The sequence below is a fragment of the Grampus griseus genome, assembly GCF_964374135.1.
Source record: "Grampus griseus genome assembly, chromosome: 17".
Taxonomy (NCBI): domain Eukaryota; kingdom Metazoa; phylum Chordata; class Mammalia; order Artiodactyla; family Delphinidae; genus Grampus; species Grampus griseus.
This window is the reverse complement of record NC_139011.1, coordinates 10,813,060-10,834,147: the sequence shown is the minus strand read 5'-3', so window position 1 is coordinate 10,834,147 and position 21,088 is coordinate 10,813,060.

The window sequence follows — 21,088 nt, the reverse complement described above, 5'->3', positions numbered from 1 at the left end:
CCGGAGCCTGTGCTCCGCAGCGGGAGAGGCCACAACAGTGAGAGGCCCGCGTACCGCAAAAAAACGCAAAAAAACAAAAAGATTTAAAGTCCCCATAGAAAGTACATTGGCCTTGCTTGAGTTAAATAATCATCCTTGCCAGGGGAGGGCAGGGCACCTGATTTACAATCCTACCAATACTGCATCCCCCAGTGAGAGTGGGTCCCAAAGAGAATCCTGTTAAAAGGATATGCATTTTTTTTAATCCACTGCTACATGGAAGGTTACTTTCAGATGACTGCATAGCTTAAATAAGATGCACATAAATTTTGAGTTGGGCCCAGTTTATAGTCAGAGTGCCATAAATGTTGGGGATTGTTGTAGGAAGGTGGAGGTGGCAGCCACTGTCCTGCTGTTTTTTCCACTATTGTCGTCATTCTCAGCATAGAAATTGCAGGATTCTGTGAAGTAGCCAGGACCTGGTCAGGGGATTTATATTACCAAGTCACTGAGAGTCTATCAAAGCCACTTCTAGTTTAGTGGGGTGTTCGTGTCTCCCAGAGATATTGATCACACTAAATTGTGCCCTTTGATGTGATTCTTCCTACTAGGGGTAGTATAGAGAATAAACCAGAAGGTAAACCATTTGGATGGTTTTTGCAATATTTCAGGTGAGAGATGATATATGTCTAAAGCAGGTCAAAGATAATAGGAGTGGAAAAGACAAAGCACTTTTAGTAGACAATTTAAAGATTGACTTGACAGACCTCAAAGACCCGGCAAATGAAAGGGAGATGTTAAGGATGGCCTCAAGGTTTCTGGTATAGGTGACTGGGTGGATGGAAAAAACATTTACTGTGGAAATATAGGAGCCATTGGCGGTTTATAAGAAAAGGTAATGGACACAGTTTTGGACATGTTGAATTTGAAGTCCCTAGGAGAGACATCTAGAAGTCGGCAGCATATAAGAATCGAAAGCCCAGGGGCTTCCCTGGTGGCACAGTGGTTAAGAATCCGCCTGCCAATGCAGGGTACACGGGTTCGAGCCCTGGTCCAGGAAGATCTCACATGCCGCGGAGCAACTAAGCCCGTGTGCCACAACTACTGAGCCTGCGCTCTAGAGCCCGTGAGCCACAACTACTGAAGCCTGTGTGCCTACAGCCCATGCTCCGCAACGAGAAGCCACCGCAATGAGAAGCCCGCGCACCACAACAAAGAGTAGCCCCACTCGCTGCAACTAGAGAAAGCCCACACGCAGCAACAAAGACCCAACACAGTCAAAAATAATAAACAAATAAAAATAAATAAATTACAAAAAAAAAAAGAATCGAAAGCCCAGCATGGAGTCTGAGAATGATATTTGGCAATAATCCACAGTAGCATTAGTCTGAGGCATGGGTCTGCTGAATCGAGGAAGAGTTTATGAGTTGAGAGTGAGTGAATGGGGGCTGGAGGGGAGAAAGAACCGGTGGTAGGTCCCTGAGGTACAAAGGGAGGTGGGAAAGAAGCCTGCAAGAAGATGGAAAGGAAGAATCGGGTGGGGGGGGAAGAAAACAAAGGGGGGAGACATTGATGTCCACGACTAGGAGAGAGCCCATTAGTAATAAGATCTAAAACTCAGAATACAAGAATATGAGGAGAAAAACCAGGTAGAAGATTGCTTTTGCAAGGGTCCTTGTGGGAGGGCAGAGAACTACATAATCAGCTGATGGACCTAAAAAGAGTAAGACTGACCGTAGCAAGATGAGGCTGGAGGGTGGGCAAGGCCAGACCATGCAGAGTCTTGTGGACCATGATAAGGAGTTTGGACTTTATACTTAAGGCAAGGAAAAGCCATTGGGAGTTTCATGCAAGAGGATTACATGACCACAATGAGTTTTGAACAAACTGCAGGGTAAAGATTCCTAGAAGGTCAAGAGTGGATACAGTGAAACCAGTTAGGAAAGTCTTGCAAAAATGTTGGAGTGATGAACATGGGCAGTGGTCCAAAGCATGAGCCACGAGTCAGACTGCCTGGATTTGATTCCTCGCTCTGTCACAAGCTGTTGGCAAAATGTTGAACTTTTTGTTGCCTCAGTTACTGCTATCTGAAGATAGGTTCTGCAAATACTCCCTACTTCCAAAGTTGTTATTAAGATCAAATGCAGTCATACGTATCAAGCACTCAAAAGTGTCTAGCACGTAGTGAACACTCAGAACATCACCCACTGTTGTAGCAGTGCAGTGAGAAATAATAGTAATCAGAACTGTAGCAGAGAAAAGGAAAGACGTGGATGGATTCTCTTGGTGTCAAGAGCCACTGCGCTTCAGCAAAAGCTAAATGCATGGAATTTGTCTTGTAGGAATGTAGAAAATGATATTGAAGGGCAGCTTGTAAAAGTATGGTATTTTGTGAGTTCTTTTTAGAAATTGTTACAAATTCAGATGTTGTATAATGAACACGGAAGTTGAAGTTCGGATAAACAAACAAGCAATGTAAAGGTTTGCATTTCTCAGAACGGATGTGAGAAGCAAATTGTAACCTCGTCTGCAAAGAGGCCCATTGTGTGTGAAGCATTACCAATTGCTATGCCAGGCTTTTTGGAGAGATTTCCCACAACAACTGCTAAAGATACAAGTGATGAAACAGAAAAGCTTGCAGAAGCAACAGCAAATTCTCATTCTTCTCTTGACACTGAGGTCCAAGAATCTGGGATATTTTATTAGGGAGGATTAAAAACTCTATGCGAAGGCAGAAAGCACATAGCACAGCCTCTAGTTCATAGAGGCTGTTGAATAACTATTGTTTTATTTCATCACATTTGATGGCAATAGTTACTTCTTTGTTGGTCCTACTAACATTACAAACCACGAAGCTAAAACTAAAACGCTGAGGGCTTCATTAGCCATATATGTTCAGAATATGCCACTTTGCTTGAGAGGATAATAGCTCAACATTTGCTATATTCATTTTCATGACAACATACCTGATTAATGATAAAAATTATATTGGCTACATATTTGTTTTCAAACTTTAAAAAGAAAAACTAGGGAGTCATTTACTTTATAAGATAAATGGCAGTATTAAAAACATGTTGTAAGTCCCTGCCCAAAGCTTCCTCACTCCATGACCCCCATGATCCTTTCTTATATAGACAGTAGACTGTTTTGGTCGAAAGAAAGAAAGAAATAGGAAAGGAGAAATGGAGAGAGGAAGTAAACTACTACCAAGCTGGCTACAGCCCAAGTGCTGTGCTGAGTGCTCTTCATACATCTAATGTGAAACTCCCCACTCTCTGTGCAGGAGGAATTGTGGTCCCATTTGATAGAAAAAGAATCCACGGCTCAAGGAGGTTAGGAATCAAGGTAGCAGAGCTACTGCATAACAAACCGGGGTCCAAATTCAGGTCTGTCTGACTCCAAAACTCATCCCCTTTCTTCTTCTTGAGAAAGGAAGCAAAGAACTTATCTTTAAAAACCTAAATTCGATTCAAGAAAAGTATAGGTGTCACTTCCCTAGCAATTGTAGAATCAAAAACTCCTTGCTTAAGAATTCTTTGCAGGCTTCCCTGGTGGCGCAGTGGTTGAGAGTCCGCCTGCCGATGCAGGGGACACGGGTTCGTGCCCCAGTCCGGGAAGATCCCACATGCCGCAGAGCGGGTAGGCCCGTGAACCATGGCCGCTGAGCCTGCGCATCCGGAGCCTGTGCTCCGCAATGGGAGAGGCCACAACAGTGAGAGGCCCGCGTACCGCAAAAAAAAAAAAAAAAAAAAAAGAATTCTTTGCAACAGTGAAATTGAGAAACTATAAAGTATCAGTGTTCTTCTGGTCATCCACCATGCGTTTGTTAAGGCAACCCCAGGTGCACCTGCAACTAATTTTTTTTTTTTACTGATTTTGTGGAGTCATAGGAGTAGAGTGCAAGCTGACCTTCATAAGTAAAGGAAATAGAGCAGTCATAAATAGGGTGAGGAATAGTGAAAAGTTGAGGACATTTATACAAGGAAAGTAGGTAGGAAATAGAAATTGACTCACAACACACCAAAAAAGCACAATTATTTGGAGTTTAGGTTAGTAGTTGTTTTTAAAGACTTCTTCGCCATTTTATAAAAACGTATTTTATGACTGTTAATTGTTTACATGCCTGTCTCTCTTACTTCGTTTTGAACTCCTTGAGCTTAGAGTGTTGTTTATCCTTGTATCTTAGTACCTAGCACAGTAACTGGCATACGGAGGGTATTTAATATGTGTTTTGATGAGATGGATAGGTAGATAAAAGAATAAAGAGATATTAGAATAAATGAATGAATGAACAGAGTGAGTACATTTATGGATGCATTTTCATTGATAATATTTCTCTGAACAGTAAGTGCTTTAGAGTTAAGATTGTTATCAAAATCCTATCATCCTTTCTGCTCTGTTAAAAATAATTAGGGCTAGATTTTTTTGGCCAATGGCCACGCAGACAGTGGTAGTGAAGGGGTTTCATAGGGTCAGGAATTCAGGAAGGGAGCTCCTCAAATACAAAGGAAGGCAGTAGGTCAATCCATTATTTTAATAGACTGCTGGTACTCAAATGCCAAGAAGACCAAGCATAAATCTCCTAATAGACGTTGGTTGGCTATCTCTTTGCTGTCCACCAACCTCTTTCCTAATGGTCAGACTTGCATCTGCTCTCTCAGAGCACAGTTCATAACTTAGACCAACTCAATCAGCCCATTCTAGGCCCCAGCCAGAAAGCTGATTCACGGAAATTCTGTAACCTTAGCCAATTCAGAATGAATCTCAAGGCTTATGCTGAGAAATTTCTGGGAAAGTAGTTTTCACACCTACTGGATGAGACCAGAAGACATGTTACTCCAGGAGCCATCGGTATGCATCTTGGGAACACAGAAAGAAACAGACTTAGTGTGAAAGCAGGAAGAAAGATGGTAGAAAAAAATCAAGTCTTTGGTGATAGCATTATCTGAGGCTGAAGCTTCATCTCTGAACTTTTCAGTTAGTTGTTTGTTTTCCTGTTGTTTATAGTGTAATGTGTCCTGATACCATCATCACTTATGAAGCAAGATTACATCTGGAGCAACAGGTGGAAGAGGGTCCTGAGGAATTTCCTCAACTTCACCTAGTGCTCACACTTGCCTTTATGGGCCAGTAGATGTCTGATGCTTACGAGTGTTCAACAACTTAAAAGGATCGTGAAGGTCAAATGGATATGAAGATGTAGGTATAAGCAAACTGTAAGGACTCTCCACGCTCACTAGCTTGTTCTTGTGCATCTTTGGGGAATCTGGATGGATCAAACACAGTCCATCCCTACAACCAGACTTTGGGATTTACTGGAGAAGCTAATTGACCTCTCATCAAGACACAGATCTAGATGACTCCCCTACCCCTCAGCTCTTTCCTTAAAATGACCCTATTGCTAAAACGGGCAATGCAATTAGGTATCCCTCTCCCTAATTGCAGCTGCACCAAAAGTAATTATGACAGAATGGACTGAAAATGTGGAACTGAGGAATTGGGGAATGAGCAGAGCTCTTAAGGGGCTATCATTTTTTTTAAATCCCAGAGCATATCAGGGGTTGGGGGTAGGAGAACATTGAGCAACAGCTGTCAGCTGGAAATCTAATATAGGGTAATGTAATCAGGTTGGATTTGCAAAGCCCATGTGGTTTACAATTTGGGATAGAACTTTCTGAGCCCACATCATCCAAGTTCAAGAATCTGTTTTCTTCTGGATGGGAACCGAGGTTTCCAGCCACAACCACTTCATTCAGTGAGCTTTGACATGGACCTGATTATCCAAGGAGTTACTCTGGTGGCCCAGAGCAGGCAGCCCGTCCTCCAAAGCGAATGCTAAGCCCCCCTGCTAGCCCATACCATGTAATCAAGCGAGGAAAGTACAGGGTGATGCAATGAATTCCAACAGGATGGGGCAGGAACAAGAAAGAGAAACACTCAAAAACCCCCAAATCTCTTCTAAGTCAGTACAGCAACTGGAGGATTTAAAGATGAAATTCCTATCCATGAGCCGATGGCCAAGCCAGGAGACAGCATAATTACAGGAGATAAGACTTGGAAGAGGATAAATTAGAAACATAGCCCCAATGTTACAGATTTGACAGGAAATAAAGATAACACACACAGTGAAATTTCTGTGATCAGGAGAATACCTCAGGAGTCAAGAATGTATATTTTTAAGGAACTACATTCACATAAATTTAAATTTGTATAAATAAGAATGCACGTTCAGTAGTTTTATTTAATTCAACAAACATGTAAAATGAGCCTCCTATATACCAGGCACTGAGCTAGGCCCTGGGACTAGAACAGGATTTCTCAGCTTCAGCACTATGGGCATTTAGGATGGAATAATTCTTTCTTAGGAGGTAGGTGGGATGGATTCTGCCCTCTGCAGTGTAGGATTTTTAGCAGCATCTCTGGCCTCTTCCCACTAAACACCAGTAGCAAACCCCTCTCCAGTTGGGACAACAAAACTATCTAAAGAAATTGTTAAACGTCTCCCCGGGGCGAGGCGGGTACAAAATTTTCTCTGAGAACAGCCGGAATATAGCAATAATTAAGACAGAATCATCACAGGTCAATGCGTGTGCTCTGGAGTTAAACTCCCTGTGTTTAGATCCTGAATCTGCCACTAACTGGCTGTGTAAGCTCGGGAAATGTATTTAATACATTTCTAACTTCAGGATCCTCGTTCATAAAGTGGAAATAACAACAGTATCCTCATCCACAAAGTGGAAATGACTCGGTGGAAATGTTGTGAGGATTAGTGAGAAGATACATGTCAAATATTTGACACAGTACCTGGCCCAGATTAGGAATGCAAATCTTTCTCCAAGGAGCTCGCAGTACAGTGCAAAACAACTATAGCAAGTAAACAATTAATTTTCCTAGATTTCCCTTGAGTAGTAGTCAATATTTCTCCCAGATCGCCATTTCTCCCATTCCACTTCCGATTCACTTATATGAATATATTTGACCAAGCCCCGTATCCACCGCCATGAATCAGACTAGACTTTGCACCAACCCTCTAGTTCCCATCATCCTTCTCCAACGCACCCTTCACCTTGCTGACAAAGTTTATTTGCTGAAAGATCAACTCTGAAAACCATGTTATTTTCATGGCTTTGTCTGGCATTCAAAGTCACACACAATTTGGATTCACCAAGGTTTTCTAGTCCACCTGTCTTTCAAGAGTTAGTTTAACTCCAAACTCCTTCCAAAAGCTTTCCCAGATCCTCGCAGGTAGACTTCCTTTCTTCCTCTGCCACATGTTCCCTTGTGCTTTCACGCATTTAAAAATTAACTCATAACAATTTCTTCATTTAAGAGTTCTTCACGCTTGTCTGTCTCCTTCGTTAGCGTGAGAACCACGAGGGAATTGAAACCAATCTTTCCATCATTTCTGTATCCTCAAGACCCCATCTGCAATTGTACGCTACACGTAAAGGAAAGGAGACGGGACTTGCACGTCACAAGAATAAACAGAATCCAGGCCAGCCAGAATAGATACCATTTTGTCAGCCAGTGGTACCTGGCCTGTTAGAATCGCCAATTAATCAGAATCTCTAGAAGAGGACCCCAAGTATCAGTATATTTTTAATTCTTTGGGTGATTTCAGTTGCAGAAAACTATGGTTGTACAATTATTTATAGTATCTGAGAATGGTCTCCCCACCTGGGATGACCATTTGTTGGGTCTAGTCCAGCGAATTGAGAGCGGCTGCCTGAGCATTGCCTCGAGGTGGATTTTGAGGATCCCTCGTGTCTCCGTGGGAGAGAGAGCGGCGATCGACTTGTCATGCCTCCAAGAGCAACTAACCAGGGAGTTCCGACAATCATGCTGCCGGCTGACATCTCTGTGATGGATGCATTCATGAGGAGGAACTGGACGGACCTAATGACTATAATTTATGTATGTATGTATCCATGTATATGCACATATAGAACACTATCATTTATATATATAAACATACACAGAGACATATATATATATATATATTTGTTATATACAGCAATAGCTACCATCTTTAGCTATGGGCTAAACACTGTGTTAAACACTGGCGTTATTACTGAGCATCAGTGGTGTGGACTCTGGCCTCAGAGTGTAGACAGTCAAGGGGAAGGCAGGTGTTTATAAAATAATCACACAAATAGGTAATTTAAAAGTGGGAAAGAAAATTACAGGATGCTCTAGAAATCTCCAAAGCGGGGATACTGAACTAGTTTGGAGGGCCAGAAAAATCACCCCAAGAAAGTGGCACTTGAGCTGAGATCTGAGTGACGGAAAGATTTAGGAAGGGAAGTGTGCAGGAAAGAGTTTTTCAGACTAGAGGCCAACACATGAGGGGAGGATTAGAAACAAGTTTCCTACAGATAGAGCTCTGTGTTCTTAGCAAGTTGCTTCCACTCTGTTGGACTCATCTGTAAATGGGAAACTAATACATCATAGCACATTGGATTGTCTCAAGGCTGCAAGCAGCTACTTGGCATTACATACGTAGCACTGCACGTAGTACCACGCAGCAGTGGCGAACTGTTCCCCGGTACAAAGTATGAACACTTTGGAGCCAGAGAGACCTGGGATCAGGTTTTGGCTCAGCCATTTACTAGCTGTGTGTCTTGGTCAGATAATTTCACCTCGCTGAGCCTCAGTTTTCACATCTGTAAACAAGGTAGTGATTAGTTGAATTGACAAGAACAGAGTGGTTAAGAGCCTGCGCTCTGGAGTCAGACTACCCCCGTTAAAATTCTGGCTCCGCTAGTGTCTAGCTATGTGGCTTGAGCAAATTAGCTTCCCTGTGTCTCAGGGTCCTCCTCTATAAAATGGGGATAATAACTGGGTCATTTGTGAAAATTCGACAAAGCAACGTAAGGAAAGGGTTTAACACAGAGCCTCTCACCAAGAATGTACTTGGCAAAACTGACTCTGTTGATAATTTCTGACTTGTTGGAATTTGCTCTGCATTATGATTTAGGCAGAACAGTACCTACTCACAGGAGTGAATTCTGATTATGCCAAAATGAAAGCTACAAAAGGCCTTGAGCTTTCAAGAACCCTCAAGCTAAGAGACCCACAGCAGGGCTTCCCTGGTGGCGCAGTGGTTGAGAGTCTGCCTGCCGATGCAGGGGACACGGGTTCGTGCCCCGGTCCGGGAAGATCCCACATGCCGCAGAGCAGCTGGGCCCGTGAGCCATGGCCGCTGAGCCTGCGCATCCGGATCCTGTGCTCCGCAACGGGAGAGGCCACAACAGTGAGAGGCCCATGTACCGCAAAAAAAAAAAGAGACCCACAGCTGAGCTGTCCCACAGTATGTTTCTGTTTGTGACCAAGCAGACCTGGTGCTGTATGATGCTGTAGGTTCACCCGGCACCTTGCTTCCTTGGTCCCAGCTGCATCTCTAGAGGTTTTGAGTTTCACTCTCCACAATGCCTGGGGCCCACACAGGACGTACACACTTAATAAGAGACAGTGAGCCTGACTTCCTAGTGGCCAGCACAATGTCAGAGGAGGGCTGGAATCACATGTCGTCATTTATAAAAACACAGCATGAGGAAAAGAGTTGCAAGAGGTGTAGTTTGAGATTTCCCAGGTCTTTAAGGCCAAAGCACAGTTCAGAGCAGCAAGAAAATCAAGAAACTCAGACTACTTCCATCCAGCAAGATTTGTACATTTGGGCACTCAATAAATATGCACGTATTGAGTTTCTGAATAAACGAATGAATGAACAAAAGAAGAGAGTGAAGGAACAAAGACAGAATGATACTGTACTGTTCCTCTATGTAGATTCTCTTCTTGGATCCTCCAAACAGTGTTCCAGATACTATTCACCTCATTTGGCAAATGAGAAAACTTAAGTTTACCAGGTAAGGGGCAGAACTTTCTGACTTTAAGGCTTTGCTTTGAAACACAAGATCAGCATCTCTTACCACATGCTTCACGGACATTAATAGACATTAGTCAACAAAGAGCTACAGAGTCAAATCCCAACATTGTAAAATGCCTGCTTAAATAGCTTAGGACAAGTTTCTCCCCTGCAGTACTTCCCAGTTATATCAAAGTGCATATAATGAATTTGCAAGGAGGAGTATTCTATACTATATGACCTTGGAGCCCATTCGTCACAGAATATCTTGCAGGACTAGTATTCAGTGGAACAGACGTTGGGAAATTCCATAGTATGTTATACTACCTTTCTGACCGATGAGTAAATATAATGAAAGGGTGAATGAAGGAATGAATTCAATGATATTCTAGCAGTAAACTCTGGGTATCAGGTCTGGAATACGAGGCATGACCTGTATATTAGTTTGCTAGGGCTGCCATAACAAAATACCACAGACTGGGTGGCTTAAACAACAGAAATTCATCTTCTCAGCGTCTTAGAGACTGGAAGGTCAAGATCAAGGTTTTGGCAGGCCTGGTTTCTCCTAAGGCATCTCTCCTTGGCTTGTAAGTGGGCATCTCCTTGCTCTGTACTCACATGGCCTTTCTCTGCTGTGTGTGCATCCCTGGGATCTCTTCCTCCTCTTAAAAGAACATCAATTATATTGGATTAGAGCCCCACCCTTATAACCTCATTTAACCTAATCACCTCTTTAAGGTCATCAAATACAGTCACATTGGGGGTTAGGACTTCAACATATGGGTGTGGGGTAGGGGACACAATTCAGCCCATAGCAGCCTATTGTTTCAGTCAGATGGGGTAGGCAGGGACATGCCGGGCATTAGTTTGCAAATGAAGGTTGGGCAGTGAGAGCAACCTTGGGACAGAAGTAACAGTAGAGGCTCCACCTGATAGGAAAAGACATGTTCTGAGAGGGTGGGCAGCCCTGTCCATGCAGACAAATGGTAATAAGAAAGGGCAGCAAAATGCATGAGAGAGGGGAGAGGGGTTGCATTCTACAGGACTTGGGGTAATTTCAGGGAGATGCTTCCTTGGAAGAAGAGTAGGTAGGAAATAGCAGGTGGTGGTGATGTCTTCTGTCTATGTCCATTTTCCAAAAGTAGCACTTTTGTAAATGAAAAGACATGAAATCAAGTGGTATAGTTAATCAAAACTGTGAGACCCAAGATAAAGTGGTAGAAGGACAGCACTTTTTTTGATCTCATGCCCCTCCCAGCGCCCCCGCCCCCCAGCCCTACCCCCAGCTCCTCTCCTAAGATGTTGAATAGTGTTATGCTCCTGAGAAGAAGGGTGTCAGGAAACAGAGAGTGTGTGGGGTGTCAAAAGCAGAGCTCTAGGAAGGAGTTGGGGAGGTAGACAGAATACTGGGATGTTGTATTTTATCCGGGATGATGCTTTGGGCTGCAAGTTATTATTTGAAAAAAAAAAAAGCCATTGGGAAAACATCCAAGTGGCTCAAACACTAAGGGAACACCTAGAGGAGGGGTGTTTACAGGGTTGCTTAATCCAGTGGCTCAGTAACTTCCTGAAGGACCCAGGTTACTTCCAACCTTCCAGGCTGCCGTGCTCAGCATCTTCTCCTCAGGCTCACACCCTTTGTGGTCCCCACAATGATAGCTGAAATTCCAGTCATCTTATGTAGGCAAATCGGTATCCAGGAGCAGCAACAGAGCACCCAAAGTTCCTTCCTTAAAATGAGGAAAACCTTTCCAGAAGGATCTGAGCCATCACCCACTCATGCATCATTAGCCAAAATGAGTTACGTGCCTAAGCCAGTCACAGGACTGGTCCTGTGATAACAGGCTTAAACCAATCAAGAGTCACTCCCTAAGCCTGGGGCTGGTGCCAAGGCCAGCCTCCCTGGACGGCCATTAGAGGGTGGACAGATGAGCAAAAGCAGAGTTCTGTTAGCAAAAACAGAGAGGGTAATGGCCATTGGGTAACAGCAGCTAACAGTGTCCGCCAAAGACTTAGCAAGCTAAAGCCGGGTGATATGAACAGGGAGACAAAGCAGAAAGCACGACCCCAGGAATTGGGAGCAAAGAAGAATCTCCATTACCATGACTAAACTAAGGGGACGTACATGCTAAAAGGGCTACCTGAAGAGAACGTACCAGCCACGGTACGCAGACGTACCTGCCCTGACTTGAATGAGAGAGAGAAGTGGCAGAAGGGGTGCTAGGCTGATTGCATGGAGAGGAAAATCAGTCATCCCCCACCTGAGTTATTATCTAGAGAACAGGATAAACCTTACCCTCCACCCCTAGACCCCAACGCAGCAAGGACTGTGTGACTGACTCGTTCTTGAGCATATTCTCAAGGCGAGCGCAAAGAATGCTCCGTACAACATCAGAAGACGTCTGTGCAGTGTCCACAATAGCCACTTCCTGGGCTAAGGCACTTGGCAAGGTACCTCTGAGCCTTGGTTTCTTCATCTGAAAAAATACACGTGATAAAAATACCTCTCTTCAAAAAGGGAACCCTCTGGCACTGTTGGTGGGAATGTAAATTGATACAGACACTACGGAGAACAGTATGAAGGTTCCTTAAAAACTAAAACTAGAACTACCATGTGACCCAGCAATCCCACTACTGGGCATATACCCTGAGAAAACCATAATTCAAAAAGAGTCATGTACCACAATGTTCACTGCAGCTCTATTTACAATAGCCAGGACATAGAGGTAACCTAAGTGTCCACTGACAGAGGAATGGATAAAGAAGATGTGGCACATATATACAATGGAATATTACTCAGCCATAAAAAGGAATGAAATTGAGTTATTTGTAGTGAGGTGGATAGACCTAGAGTCTTTCATACACAGTGAAGTCAGAAAGAGAAAAACAAATACCATATGCTAACACATATATATGGAATCTAAAAAAAAGAAATGGTTCTCATGAACCTAGGGACAGGATAGGAATAAAAATGCAGACTTAGAGAATGGACTTGAGGACACAGGGAGGGGGAAGGGTAAGCTGGGACGAAGTGAGAGAGTGGCATGGACATATATACACTACCAAACGTAAAACAGATAGCTAGTGGGAAGCAGCCACACAGCACAGGGAGATCAGCTCTTTGCTTTGGGACCACCTAGAGGGGTGGGATAGGGAGGGTGGGAGGGAGACACAAGAGGGAGGGGCTATGGGGACATACATATAGCTGATTCACTTTGTTATACAGCAGAAACCAACACAACATTGTAAAGCAACTGTACTCCAATAAAGATGTTAAAAAAAAAACCCTCTCTTCAAAGCCTCACAAGAATTCCAAGAGATCATGCAAGGGCTGGGCATTATCAATTTTATGAGTGGTTATGTTAATATATATTAATTAATGGCTGTATTAATAGTCATTTGTACTCAAGGAAAGTCTCTGATGCCCTCAGACCGAGCAAAGTATCTGACTCATTACACAAAATGTCAGAACCCTCGCCCCAAATCAAACCAGCCAAGAATTCAGTTAAAGAAACCATATCAAATTCATTTCTAATCAAAATGGAGATCCTTTAAAAAGAAAAAAAGTGGAGATCTTTGACTTTGGTGGCCTCAGACTTCAAGAACAGACAGCTCCTTCCTAGCTGTCATTCAAGCTTCCTTCCCATTCCTTTTTTTTTTTTTCCCCCAGAAACAGAACTAGTCTCTACCATGCTCCATATTCAAGCAGTAATAACAAGCCAGCATGTCAGTTCTTGGGTTAAAAACTTATGGTTTTTCATTTCTGCTCCGAAGAAAACACCATGCAGAAATATGATCACAATATTCCAGAGGGAATGTGTAGTCATTTTTCACATCTCTTGGATGCCTGTGATACTATCTCCCAATTTGTGCGTACCACAAATCCAGCTTTTAAAATAAAGATGGACTTTGATTACAGACCTCCTCTGATAGCACTTTGATTTTAGTGGCCAAAGTGTCTTCATCTTAGTTCTGCAATTGATTTGCTGTGCAACCTTCACCACGTCACTACCCCTCTCTTGGACTCACTTTTCTTCATCCAAGAAATGAGGGATTAGACTAGTTGATTACTTGGGTCCATTCGAGTAGCCACCACTTAGTAAGAGCCTGGCCTGGCAACTTTTAGCTCTAATTCTCACTACAGACCAAGACCTGAGTCTCAGCAAGATGAAGTCTGGGTTCGAACCCCAGTGTGACAGTGTACTACTCCTTCAGGCGTTATTATACTCTCTTGAAAACTCTGCTCTTTTGTATTTTATCATTTTTTAATTTTTCTAAATAAGTTACTTATTTCTGGGACTTCCCTGGTTGTCCAATGGTTAAGAATCCACTCTCCAGTGCAGGGGACGCGGGTTCAATCCCCGGTCAGGGAATTAAGATCCCACGTGCCACAGGGCAACTAAGCCCGTGTGCCACAACTACAGAGCCCATGCCCTCTGGAGCCCGCAGGCCGCAACTACTGAGCCCACGCGCCACAACTAGAGAGAAAGCCCATGTGTGCAATGAAGAGCCTGTGTGCTTTAGTGAAAGATCCCACGTGCCACAACTAAGACCTGACGCAGCCAAAAATAAGCTTTTTTAAAAAAAAATTAAAAGTAAGTCACTTATTTCTGATCTCTTCTTGATCTGGACTGTGATCTCGAACCATGCTATAGGTTATGGAATTTAAGTGTCAGTTCCAGTAGCTTCCTGCAAAGGAAAGGACCAAGGTGGGAGAGCGTGGGTGTCCTAAAGGGGTGGGGAATGGCGGGGGGGGGGGAACCTGAAACTCCGGGCATCCTGAAGCCTCTGCAGGCACCCCATTTTCGTGACAGGCAGCAGCCTCCCAGCTAGGTGTGCCCCTGCCCACCACATACACTTATTCAAAGCAATCCAAGCCCTTCTGAGAACTGTGGGTGAGAAGGGCAGGCCCCTCCCCAGGCCCACTTCCTTTCACCAGCTTCACAAAGACTCTCTCTGACACAGGTCATTACCGGGGATTAGGCCTCAGAGTTCAGGGGACCCCGAGGCTGGGTCACCTCCTGCAAAGCCCTCCTTTTGGCCTTTCCCAAGCCTGGTGGGCCAGCGCCTTCTCCCCTCCTGGAATGATCATCTACAGCAAAGAGTGTGATGGGGGAGATGGGAAGGGGGTGATGATGCCCATTCTCCAGTCAGACAAAAGATGAGATTCAATGATTCAGAGGAAGGTCCCTCCAGGTTGCTGAGTGGGCCTCTGTGAGATTAATATACTTCCCTAGGCCTGCTGAGAAGGCTGCTCCCCCTCTAAATCCATATGCAGGAGACTGTCAGCTCAGGAACCTGGTCTGAGACTGGCTTAATGTCAGGAAGAGAAAGGGCTGCAGGCAAGAAGTGATCCAAGACTTTTGTCTTTCTCGAGTCATCTATGGGACTTCCCTTGGGGCACAGGCACTCAGCAAAGACACAGAAATAATCTGGGAATCTGGATTCTAGCTTTGTGAGTCACCTCAAGAACAAAAGTACCACTACTTGGCCGCTGTGTGGCCTTCAGCAAGTTGCTTGACCTCTCTGATCTCAGGTTCTTCAACAGTATCTCTCTTACTCAGTTGTCGGAAGGAATAAGCATGAGATAAGGTATGGAAAGTAAATAATTGGTCACTAGGGTGCTGTCTCCTCCCTTCCTCCCTTCTTCCTCCTCCTTTTCTTCCTCCCTTCCTTTCCTCTTTCTTTCAATTGAACATAAAGTTCAGCACCTGCTCTGGGCAAGTGATTTTGCAAAGCGCTAAGGTTACCAAGGTAAGTGTTAGACCATCTCTGCCTTCTTGTCCAATGAGGAGACAATTTCAATTGTGTGATAAGAGCAACAGAAATTATGCACAGGATTGGAATCTATAAATATTAAGTACCTTCACCCTAAGTGTTTTAGATGGTGCTTCTGGGGCTCTCCTAAGCAGTTGCTAAGTCTGTAATTCACCAAGTTATTACTCAGATGACCCCTACATGCTACCAGGGCCGACTTGGGACCAGGACTCACATCTGGTGACTCCTGGTCCAAGTTCTTTCAATGTGAGCCTGATGACAGTAAATTAAAAGGTCGTGAGGGACTTCCCTGGTGGTCCAGTGGGTAAGACTCCGTGCTCCCAATGCAGGGGGCCTGGGTTAGAGCCTGGTTGGGGAACTAGATCCCGCATGCATGCCGCAACTAAGAAGTCCACATGCTGCAACTAAGAGTTCACATGCCACAACTAAGAGTCCGTATGCTGCAACTGAAGATCCAGTGTGCCACAATGAAAATCCCACATGCAGCAACTAAGGCACAGCACAGCCAAAAATAACTAATAAATAAAAGAAAATTTTAAAAAAGGTCATGAGCCATGATTTAAAATATATCATTTAATCCAAGCTCAGACAGGAACTGTACTCCTTTTTGTTTTTATTCTTCCATCTCAAAAGAAAAAAGAGATAATGATTTTTAAAAGTAAGATCACTTTGGTGATAACACGAGTCTATACAAAATTTAGCTTTCAAAAACAGCTCATGGAAATGTAGACCCAGAGAAAAAAGGTCATTGGGGGGAAGAAGCCTCACACTTACCCCACCCTTTTTGAAAACAAACCACAGAGAACCTTGAGTGGGCAGCTCAAATTCTAGCTGAGACGGTAGGCTGAGATAGATGCTTTAAAAAAAATCGCATGCACAGCTGGCCTTTGTGGTGGTGCTGATTATGTGTAGAAAGGGCTCTAGGCATGACATCAAGAAGAGACCTCTGTAACTGCTAGCTGGGAGACTTGAGGCTAATCCTTCATCTCACTAAGACGTACATTTCCTCACGTGTAAGATGCTGAGAGGATCCGTATGTCAGCAGGTGAGAAAGTGTTTCAAAAATATGCAACTGTGTTGTCCAATATTGTAGCCACTAGCCACATGCACCTACTAAAACTTAAATTGAGATGAAATAAAATTTAAAATTCAGTTCTTCTGTCACACTAGCCACATTTCAAATGCTCATTACTAACATGCGCCTTGTTGCTACTGCATTAAACAGTGTTGAAATAGAGCTTGTCATCATTGCAGAAAGTTCTATTGGCTAGCATTGACCTAGAAGGATATAATAAACCACCCTGTTAATAGCTGCTCTCCCTGGGAAGAGGATGGGTGCTGAGGGAAATGTTAAACGCTCACTTCCATATTGTTTGTTTATCTTGCCATGAGCATACATCTTATTTATAACTTTAAAAATAACGAGCCGCAAGGAAATGATTACCATGAAAGACAGAATAATAGTTACCTCCAGGGAAAGGGGGGATGATCTGGAAGGGATTCAGGATAGACTTCTGGGACACTGGCAATGGACTATATGGGTATAGACACTCAGCAAAAGAAATTGATTTTCCCGTTCCTAATAACCATCGGTATGGATAGAGTTTTATACATATGTGTGTGTATACGTATATATGTATATCCACTTTAAAATTTTTATAATGGTGAAACTTGTTTTGTGCATCTTTTCCTATGTGTGTCTTATTTTGCAATATATATTTTAGTAAGACTTTTTTAAATGTATAAATAATTTATGGGGCGGTCGTTCTTGATAAGAAGGTACCATTTTTAGTACCATCATTAATAAATGATGTTGGGCTTGGTAAATGAGAAACAGGGTTCAGCCTTCCCCTTCAACTCCTCTTTTTTAAGTTGTCCTTAATAATGGCAGCCCAGCACACATCTGCTCAGCGCATCCTCCCTAACTGGCTCCCAGGGGTGCTCAGGAGAAATCAGCAGAACATAGCAGGTAATGGTGACGTAATATTTCTAGGGGGCAATTTGACAATGTATACCCCCCAATTTTTAAACATGCATATGCTTTGATACATCTATGTTAATTAGATTTTTACCTTGAAAAACATAACTGTACAAAGATTTAGCTAGAAGGATGTTAATAATAGTGATTTTCATAATAGCCAGGAAAAACAACTGGAAACAATTTAAATGTCCAAACTAATAAATGGATTAAATTTTGATATATTCAGACAACTGAAACCTGAACTATGAAAAGTCATGGTGTGGAGGAATATTTGATGTGAAAATCCACTCAGGCTATATTATTAAGAAGAAAACAGAAGATTACAGAAAAGCACATCCAGTATGATTCCTTTGTGGTCAAGAAAAATTTGTATTAATAACTACCTTTGCTAATATACATAGGTCTTCCCCATTCTAGGAGGTGGAGCTTAATTACTCTCTCCTTGAGTGTAGGCTGGGCTTAGGGGCTCACTTCCAAAGAATAGGATACTGAAAGAGAGAGTTAACTTACAGTGGAGAAATTTTGATCAAGAATAAGCCATGTACTCACAGACATAGAAAACAAACTTATGGTTACCAAAGAGGAAAGGGGGGAATAAATTAGGAGTTTGGAATTAACATATACACACTACTGTACATAAAATCGATAAGCAACAAGAACCTACTGTATAGCACTGGGAACTATACTCAATATCTTATAATAACCTATAATCAAAAAGAATCTGAAAAAAGAGTACATATATGTATAACTGAATCATATATATACACATACACACACATACATATACACTGAATCATACATATACACTTTGCTATACACTTGAAACTAACACAACATTGTAAATCAACTATACTTCAATAAAATTTTTTTAAATAAAGTAAAATTTTTAAATTTTTTTTTCAAAAGAATAAGTCATAGCCTCTAATTGGACCACTCCCAAAGTGGATCAGGTTAGATCATCAAGAAAAAATGAGTTGAATTGAATTGAAAACAAATGAATTGAATTGGATTGAACTGAATTTTAAAGTTACATATGAGTCCCAACACAGGAGTTATTAAATTAGTATTTTTTGATTCTTTTTCCCCCCAAAACAATAAGGACTCAACTTCTCTTCGCATTACCATGAAGGCAGGAGACATAAAATGTCTCAGTCACATTATCCTCAGTGATTTCTGTACAACTTAGCACACAGTTGCAACCCAATGAATTTTGTCTTCTCTATCTGTTGCTAGCTAGAAATATATTGTGCCCAATTGTATGGGATGTGAAAATCATCATGTCTCTCCATGGTTTCATAAACTATGATTGAAGCTAACATACTTTACTGTTATTCTATCAGTTGAATATGCAAAGTGAAATATAGTATGCTACCTGCAATCTCCTCTACCTCTGAGGGAAATGTTCAAGTTTCCAATGACTCTATTAACGGAACTTGAATGACACAGTTAAAAAGTTCAATTTTTTAAAATAGCTGCAGGACTTCCTGGGTGGCGCAGTGGTTCAGAATCCACCTGCCAATGCAGGGGACACGGGGTTTGAGCCCTGGTCTGAGAAGATCCCACATGCCGCGGAGCAACTAAGCCCGTGCACCACAACTACTGAGCCTGCGCCCTAGAGCCTGCAAGCCACAACTACTGAGCCTGTGTGCCACAAATACTGAAGCCCACAGGCCTAGAGCCTGTGTTCCACAACGAAGAGAAACCACTGCAATGAGAAGCCCACCTACCGCAACGAAGAGTAGCCCCCACTCGCCACAAGTAGAGAAAGCCCGCGTGCAGCCATGAAGACCCAACGCAGCCAAAAATAAACAAATAATTAATTAATTTTTTAAAAACATTTAAAAAATGAATAGTTGCAATGTCAGTGCTGTAGATGTCCCCCAGTAGGCAAAATCAGAAATATGTTAGACTCATTGGACTGAGAATTCCAGTGAAGGAGAGAAAAAAAACAGGGAACATGAGTGAATAGTTGTCACAGAGGAGCAATCCAATACAGGTGAGGCGAAATCATTCTTAGATTGCAAGGGGAAATTTTAGGAAAGGTCCTTTCTGAAAAGTGGAGAACCCACCCTTAAGCATCCCACCCTCTACGTTATATTCTTTTAGCTCCACACGATTCCTTCTACCATCATCAGTACATCTGTTGACCACCTGCCATGTGCTGAGCACTGTTCCTTCTCCTGCAAACCTCTCAATAATGCTAACGGTTAGTCATTATTATTATCTCCATGTTATAGATTAAGAAACTGAGGTAGTGAAAGATTAAATAACTTGCCTCTGGTCCAACAGATTAGCAGGGGTGGGCCCAGGATTTGAACCTACAATACACTGACTCTCAATCATAAAACTAAAAAAAAGTCCACAGCAAGTGACTATTCACCCATCAATATCCCCACAAAACTATAAGCTCCCAGAGGACAGGGATCATGTTTGACTGTTGTTCCAAACTTTGGTGTCTCAGGCAGAGTTTGTGCTCAGTGAATGGTTGAGAGATGAGAGTGGCTTAGTTTTCATATTTTTCTTATTTTTCATAAGAAATGTAAATAGCATTTAATGAGCACAGAACTCAGAGGTTTAAAATATTGACTGTTCGTCTCTGTATCTTCAAGTCCTAGCACTGTATCTACGAGTTATTTAATACTTTCTCAGAAGAATGAGACTGAATGAGGAGGTTTCTTCAGTGTCTCTATGTTCATGCTGTTACTCGTCCCTCAGTTAATACACAAAACCTGGCGTGAAAGACACAGGTGGAGATGTGCCTGCCTAAGTGAGCCACGCATGACTAATGAACTAACACCCAAAGCCGATCCTCAGATTTCTTTCCACATAAGAAAAAATAAAATTAGTATGCTACCAATAATCACGTGTTTGCCTATCTTCCCCTCAAAGTCTGAAATTAGACTTTTGTATTATGATTGTTTTCGTTAAATATACATTGTTCACCTAACTGGCAAAAACATAAGATCTGAAATATCAGAATAGATGATACACAAATAAAGCCCATTTAAAAATAAAATCAGAGGGGACTGGAAATTATCTAAAGAAAAAAGGTTGACATTACTGTAGGCCTCTCTGTTGGAACCTAAAAATAAACTTGATGTGGTCCTAAACCCTCCTGTAGATCTTCTTTGGCATCTGCGTATCTCTTGTGGTTCTTACAACCTTCCACTGCTAAGGTGTGGTAGGTGACCTCCTGCGATCTCTTGTGTAAGATCAGAAGGCCTGCAAGGGTGGGACTGCGTCTTGTTGGTCTCTGCATTCCCCAGCTCGGAGAACTTGGTTTTGTGCATACTAGGCACCCAAGGACGTGAGGGCTGTTAAGCTCTTCTCAGATGGCGTCTACATTCCTGGAACACAGCATGGTGCCTGGAGGGCAGGAGGCACTTAATAGACATCCACTGGGTCCGGTGATTGAACGGAACTGAACTGCCGTAATGTCGGTGCTGTTCTTTACACTCCCCCCCACTCCGTTCTTTCAAACTACT